At 30.5% G+C, this 7,304-nt stretch overlaps 1 protein-coding gene across 5 annotated transcripts in view; it reads left to right on the forward strand.

Annotated features, from left to right (window-relative positions):
* The first annotated feature begins 4,673 nt into the window (after positions 1-4,673).
* LOC106457904 (kazrin-like) overlaps positions 4,674-7,304 on the forward strand; it is an 81,903-nt gene continuing 79,272 nt past the window's right edge. For 2 of the 5 annotated variants that reach the window (XM_022383984.1, XM_022383986.1), the window contains exons 1-2: positions 4,784-4,926; positions 5,632-5,998. The gene's annotated coding sequence lies outside the window, so the exon portion shown is untranslated. Of the gene's footprint in view, positions 4,763-4,783; positions 4,975-5,119; positions 5,191-5,631; positions 5,999-7,304 lie in introns of those variants that run through there. The other 3 variants (XM_022383987.1, XM_022383985.1, XM_022383988.1) reach the window with 3 other exon arrangements.

Consider the following 7,304-nt stretch of genomic DNA (forward strand, 5'->3'; position numbering starts at 1 on the left):
TTAGTAAAAGTAAAAGTTAGTTTATTTTACTTACTTAGTATTATTTATTTTTATTAGTTAGTTGTTGTTACTAACTAAATAAATAGTAGTTGTTGGTACTAAATCTTTCATTTTTATACATGTTGATAGTTACTTTATAATTTTCATTTACATATTACATATATTTTACAAAGGCTGACAGTGCTTCTATGGATGGGCAGTGTTATTTTTATAAAGTCTTACTACTATATTTCCATAAGATTGCATACAGATTTCAACTTGTATCAACTTATGTTTATATAATAATTGTATTTTATATATCTAAGAATATTACATATGTTTTAGATAGAAAAATGGTGTTACTAGATGGATGGTGATACTAAGGTCCTATAGGCGGATAATCTTACTAAGGATGATTTTTTTATATATGTGGATGGTCTTACTAGGCGTATTGTGTGTTTTACAAAGGTGGACAGTGTTACTATAGGCAGACAGTGTCACTATACATCGGTAGATTGTTTTTTTGTTTTTGAATCTCGCGCAAAGCTACACAAGGGCTATCTGAAATAGTAATGTGAACATAATGTACAAAAGTTGTATGAAATTTAATTCAGTATTTTATAAGTTAAGATGTTTAAAGTATATTATTTTTATGTTGAAGTTTTGTTAATTAAATGTTTCAGTATGCTTGTTGAAGTTTTGTTAATTAAATGTTTCAGTATGCTTGTCAAGCTTTTGATTTTACGTCGTTGTTGTAAAGTATATTCTGTAATGATATACAGTAAACATGTTGGATTTATAAAACTTGAAAGAATAACCACTTGATTTATAATTGAAGGTCCTCTTACGATGATGATTGTCAACTCTTTTTTGGTTATAAATTATGTTCACTTATGAAAAATGTATTTGATGCTTTGGTGAACTATTAAGATTGAATGTTACAGTGTAATAGAATTTCTGATCTGTCAAAAAATATTTAATATATACATTTGAATCATTATAAAGTGACATAACTTTAGTTTTGTACATATCATTACAAACTAGAAATAATGTATTTTACCAAAAAGGCGCATGTCTGTGTGTAATTTTTTTTTCCTAATTCCAGACCTTTCAAGGCTATTGAACTTTTATTCTGCCACTTTTAAGAGGGGACTGGTTATTTGGCCACATGACAACCTCTTTTGCCAATGACCCTTTGTATTTTCTAACAATCTAAGTTTATCGATGCCATTTGAGTTGGACCTTTTAGATAGTATTGGTGTGAATTAGAAATATGTGCAAGATAATCATTGCAATCGTGTTGATTTACACATAAAGAAAGTTTGTTTACTAGTTATACTTTAAAACAACAAGGTTTTATAAATTTTAACTGTATGGTACGTTTTGTACTTCAAGCAAATATTCTATAGAAAATTATAAAATGGTAAATGTTGCTATTTTGTGTAGTGATTGGTTAAACAGTAAGTCATTCATTTATTATATATAGTTGTAGCAAAATGCTTTTTTAACAAGTTTATTAAACATTTGTTAAAGTTAGAGATATGAATGAAAACAGAGCTACGTACACAGAGGTTAGCATAACAATATGTTTAAGCCAAACATTATAACTAGTGAAACATGCGTTTTATATATATATATATAAACTATATATAAACTTATAAAGTGAAACAGTAAATTTGATGATGAATTTTTGTAAGTTATTTAGAAATTTAAATAATTATGTTTCAAGACGATAATTGGAAAAGTGTTATGTAAATTAAATATAGAAGCGAAAACTAAACTATAATACATTAAACTTAAAAACACAATCAGCTCTATAATAATAATGTAACTGTCTCATTCAATATTTATAAAAAAGAAACATAAGGTATGATAAAATCCTTTCAGGGCAGATAATTGTAAAGTATGTAAAGTAGATTATTGGATATGCTATATTATTTGCCTCGTTGAAATAATGGATAAATCAAGATAGTATGTGTGATAAAAACCGAAAGAAAGAGCACCTTAAAATTTGCCAAACTTGTTAAAAAGCCGTTTTATAATCATTACGAGATAGAAAGAAAACAAAACTGTGAAAGAAATAACTATTTCTCAGCCAAAGAACTTCATCATAAATTATTTTTATTGTCCAATAAGTTATTCAACCGAATATGTGTTAAAACTTTTATTTAAAATGTTTGTATAGAAATTTAAGTTTTTTCTAAAATTAAGAAGTTTTCTTCCTATTTCAAACAAACAAATAAATGTTGTTGTTTTTTATTACGAACAATGAATTCTAGAATGAGCTAAACAAATCATTAAAATGTTGATGTACTGCGTAATAAATTACACACTCAAATAAATAAAAAGTTTATTTTTTGATTTCTTGAAATTTTAAGACGCGGAAGTAAACAACAGTAAATTAAGACTTATATAAACATGGATTACTACCAATGTCATTCAAATTGTGATTAGTTTATTACATACAAAAATAATCTTACAAATAGTAAAGACTGTTTGTTTGTTTGTAATTAAATACAAAGCTACACAATGCGCTATCTGTGCTCTGCCCACCACGGGTATCGAAACCCGGATTCTAGCGTTGTAAGTCCACAGACATAGCGCTGTGCCACTGGGTGGCAGTAAAGACTGAAGAAGCTTACTTAAGAGCATTGAAAAAGACATTGGAATTAACTTCAATACTTATAGGGTGTAAAAAAAGACAATTACAGTGGAACAAGAAAGAGGAAAAAAGGTAAGAGATCAACTCCAATAAATAGCATACTTAACACATGCTAAGATTTTTTGGCATTTGAAAAATAAATCGCATTTGTCGAAATACTACGTTTAAAAAAAATATGCAAAACTGAGGTTTGTATGGACTCGCAGTAGGTAAGTGCTTGGGATGTTGTTTGAGTAATGAACTCATATATGAAGGAGAGAGGAGGGTGACCTTTGTGATAACAAGTTCAAAACCAAGTAGCCTGGCATTAAACCGGATAGCATAAGAAAAAAACGTTTAATAATGTTAAGTCATATTATTTGTCATTCTTTCAAAATTTCTTTCAACAGAAAATTCAACATAAGCTAAAGCACTAGATAATAGATAATTAGATAATATTCATCAATATTATCTAATTGTTACGGCTTCTTGATTCTCCTATTGCACTAAAGTATGAAAAAAAGTCGCCATCATAAGATATTCTCACAGTCTGTCAGCCATAATGTTTTTAGTGTCTTTTACCAATTGTAGGTTCACGTGGTTGTCTTTTAAATGTTTAATAGCAAGATGTTATGAGGCTAGTTCAGAATATATATGTAGTCAGGTATATTCAAGTACTACGTTCCATTTTCTTGTAAGTGTTTCGCATGCAATGTCATACGCATTAACCGACGCCTAAATATCATAAACACATGTTAACCATTTTACTTAGGTAAAGGTCGTCACATAAGGAAACGACAAAAACTTGTATCACTTTGGCTCTTTGTCTGTGTCCACTCCCTGAGGGAGTTCATCACAAGGGGAGAAACAGATCATTGGTATGAGTAAGGGGATTTCTTCCATGTATAAGTTACTTGGAATTGTCGATGACGTACACAGCTTAAGATTATGACATACTGCACTTAGACCCATTGTCTGATTTGAAAGTGCGGTATAATTTCCTCTGCCCTTTTCTTCTGTGTGAACAGGTTTCGGAATGCCTTGCTCTGCTCCATTTAAGGAACACAGAAGCCGGCTTGTATTTACACAAACATATATATCTTTAAATAAAGATATTGTTTTACTTGTTCACTTACGTTTAGCAGTGTTTCCTGAACTGTCCGTGTTTAATATTATTCTCTGAGTTACATTTCCTGAATCTGCACTTTTGCGGATACTTTAAACTCCTGACGGATATTAATGTACCTGATCACCACAATCGATCATTCTGGTACCTGAGGTACCTGATTTGAAGAAATGTGTCTCTTGTACGTGATTATGGGCATGCATGAAAACAGTTCAAGAAGTCTAGTGGAATTGAAGTTAATATGACAAAATCAAGATGATGAACAGTTAAATGCTATATGGTTAAAAACTTGTTTAAAGAAAACATTAAAAATATTAGAGTTTCGAAGTTTTACGCCCCCATTAGGTAAATGACCTTGAAGACTCCTATTTTTTATATTGTATCAAATCTCTATTGCTTCTCTGCGACATAGGTGAAGACCCCCAGTGGCACAGCGGTAAGTCTGAAGATTTGTAATGCTAGAAACCGAGGTTTCGATACTACATAATGGGCACAGCAAAGTTTGTTTGTTCTGAATTTCGCGCAAAGCTACACGAGGGCTATCTGCGCTAGCCGTCCCTAATTTAGCAGTGTAAGACTAAAGGGAAGGCAGCTAGCCATCACCACCCACCGCCAACTCTTGGGCTACTCTTTTACCAACGAATAGTGGGATTGATCGTCAAATTATAACGCCCCCACGGCTGAAAGGGCGAGCATGTTTGGTGTGACGGGGATTCGAACCGTTGTGTTGCTTTGTGATTAAATACAAACAAACAGACATAGATGAATTTGAGGGTGGTTGAGGAAGTGCAGGCAATTTTCTAGAATATTTGTTTTCTACAAAATGATCGAGCTAATAGTTTTAATGCTCTCTAGAGGGTAAATCGACCATGGAGACCTCAATTTTTTTTACTTAAGTTAAAGCTACATTGTTCGTCTGTGAAATATGGGAATTTAAGTGTGGCCTTAGAAATGGAGGAATCTTTTAGAAGTTTTTATTTTCTACAAGTTTGAGTTAATAGACTTGCTGCCGCCTAGTGAGTAAACAACTCTGGAGATTCATTTTGTTTTATTCTTATAATAGAGACCAATTTTTGTTGTAATTTTAAAAATATAGAAGATATGTATATTTTAGCATTTATCTGATTTCCCTATTTTGTTGTCCATATCCACAATAATTTTTAATAAGGAATGCAGATTGGTAAGCAATCTCAGTCCTCCTTCTCTTACACTTACAGTAGTTGTAAGGGTAGGTATACAAATAGACTATTTAACTACGAACCCCCAATATTTTACCTTCATTGGCTTCAGTTCATTGAAATTACCTTTGGCATCCATATTCTTATCAAACAGCATAAAGGGAACATGAGCTAACTAAACCATCAGCACACAACGCATAATTAGATAACTTGTTAAAGAGTCAACAGTTTAAAGCCTTTGCCAAAAACAAAATGTTAGAAAAAAGGTGTACTTTCTGAACGTTCTTTGTGTTTAGTTTTCTCTTTTTAGTTACTTTATGTTTTGTGGTCCTACGTACATTTCAAAGTTATAATGGATTTCAATAGAAAACTTATAAAAAAGCCATTAATAAGGAAACCCAAACTAGACAAAGCATTATAACTAAAGTCTAATTAAAATATTTTGTTAGCAAAGTGGTAGTTATACTTGAGTAGCATAAAAACTAGACAAAATCTCCAGTTAGCTTTACCCTATAATTTTTAAATGATATGGATGTCTAAGAGTACTCAACAATGACATTAAAATTTAGCTTTCTTTACTTAACACTACAAATAATTTAAGTCTGAAAGTGAAAGTCAGACTTTAGTTACTGATAGACTTCCTTTTTAGCATATATGTAAAAAAAGTGATTTTTAAGGTTTATCTATGAAAATTATTTGTTTTTCAGATGTTTCACTCTGAAGCTAGTTTGTCAGTCAGATGGGAGAATGTCTTCAACTTGATGATAGTGAAATGGGAAATTGAAAACCATTCCTTGTCTCTTAACCAATATCAGAAGAAGAAAGATACAGAAAGTGATGAATGGTTTTCAGGAAAGCAGTTTCTTGTAAAATGTATTGTTTAACAGAATTCCTATAATAACAAGAATTTGATGTTCAGAGTTGGAAACATGACTTTATTAAAGTATACATAAGGTAACAGCCAATAATTTTAGGGAATAAATAATTTATCTAAAATCGAATATCACATTGAAGAGTTTTTGAAGAATCTTACAGGGCTACTTTGCTTGAGATCAGTTTGAATCCCATTACCGTGTAAGTATATAATCTTCTCAAAGATAATTTTTTTGGAGAAAATAGTTTAGTGCACAGAATGACAGATGTCTTTGTTAAAGATCTTATTTTTCCAAATTAAATTTTCTCTCGGGTAAAAGCAATATTTTGCTTGTGTAAGTTTTCTTGTTTTTAGGGATATCTTATTTTGTTTTTTGTATTAAATGAATTTTGGACTTTGATATTTTTATATTTTCTGAAGCCTGCAATATGCAAATTAATTTGTTTAATTTAAGAAGCACAAAGTTACATAAATTTGTCTGATGAATGTTCAAAATGCACATATTGTAGGGTAAAAAAAACAGCCGAGTGAGTAAATAAAGTACATTAATAGTCTTACTACTAGTACTACTATATTCAACTTTACTATCTACTAATGTAATTATACTGATTTTCATAAGGTACCATTTTTGATTGCTATTTTACAAAAGAAAAATGTTATAATCAACAAACCTAGTTGAATTTGATCAGCAAAAAAATCAACCCAGTTCAGAATGAATTTCTAGAAGTCCAAACATTTTTTACAGAGTGATAAAAGAAGAAATTAGTATCAAAATATTACTGAAGTTTCTTTTGCTATAGGCTTAAGTTTTATAATTGTAGAAAGGCAAATGTTATTTTGAAATTTTAAAACTAGAATAAAGACCATTCAAGTAACAAAATACTATTTTTATGTTTATATACAGCATTACATACTAACCTGTAATGATTAAACCTTGTTATGTTTCAGTGTTTAAATTCTAATGCATAAGTTGTTTTTTCATGTACTTAGAAACACAGTGTATATGAGGTTTGACCAATATAACGAGAAAATGTTAAATGAAGCCTTCAAGTTAGTTTACGAACCACTTAATTATTTGAAGCTCAGGTAATTTCACAAACACAATATCCTGTTTTTTCAAAACCATCAGAAGGTAGATTTCTTAAGTAAACATGGAAAAATAATGTTCTGGGACAACATGGGACATATTGGTCCATCCTCTAAACTAAATTAAAATAATTTTAAAAAATCTTAAAGCCAGCCCTTATCATTCATATACTTATCAAGTTTTTTCTTAATCTCACTTAAATTTACTGCCTCCACAATATCAGAAGGCAACCCATTCCAAAGGCCAACCACCCTGTTAGAAAAATAAAACTCTTAGCTGAAGATGACTTCTACCTTGCCAAAATTTATATTTGTGTCCCCTAGTCCTACTACTCTCACTGTTAAGTATAAAAAATAAAGATGATGCATCAACACTATCAATTCCCTTTACAATATCAAACACCTCAATCATACCCCCCC

The sequence above is a fragment of the Limulus polyphemus genome, unplaced genomic scaffold (genome assembly GCF_000517525.1).
Source record: "Limulus polyphemus unplaced genomic scaffold, Limulus_polyphemus-2.1.2 Scaffold390, whole genome shotgun sequence".
Lineage (NCBI taxonomy): Eukaryota > Metazoa > Arthropoda > Merostomata > Xiphosura > Limulidae > Limulus > Limulus polyphemus.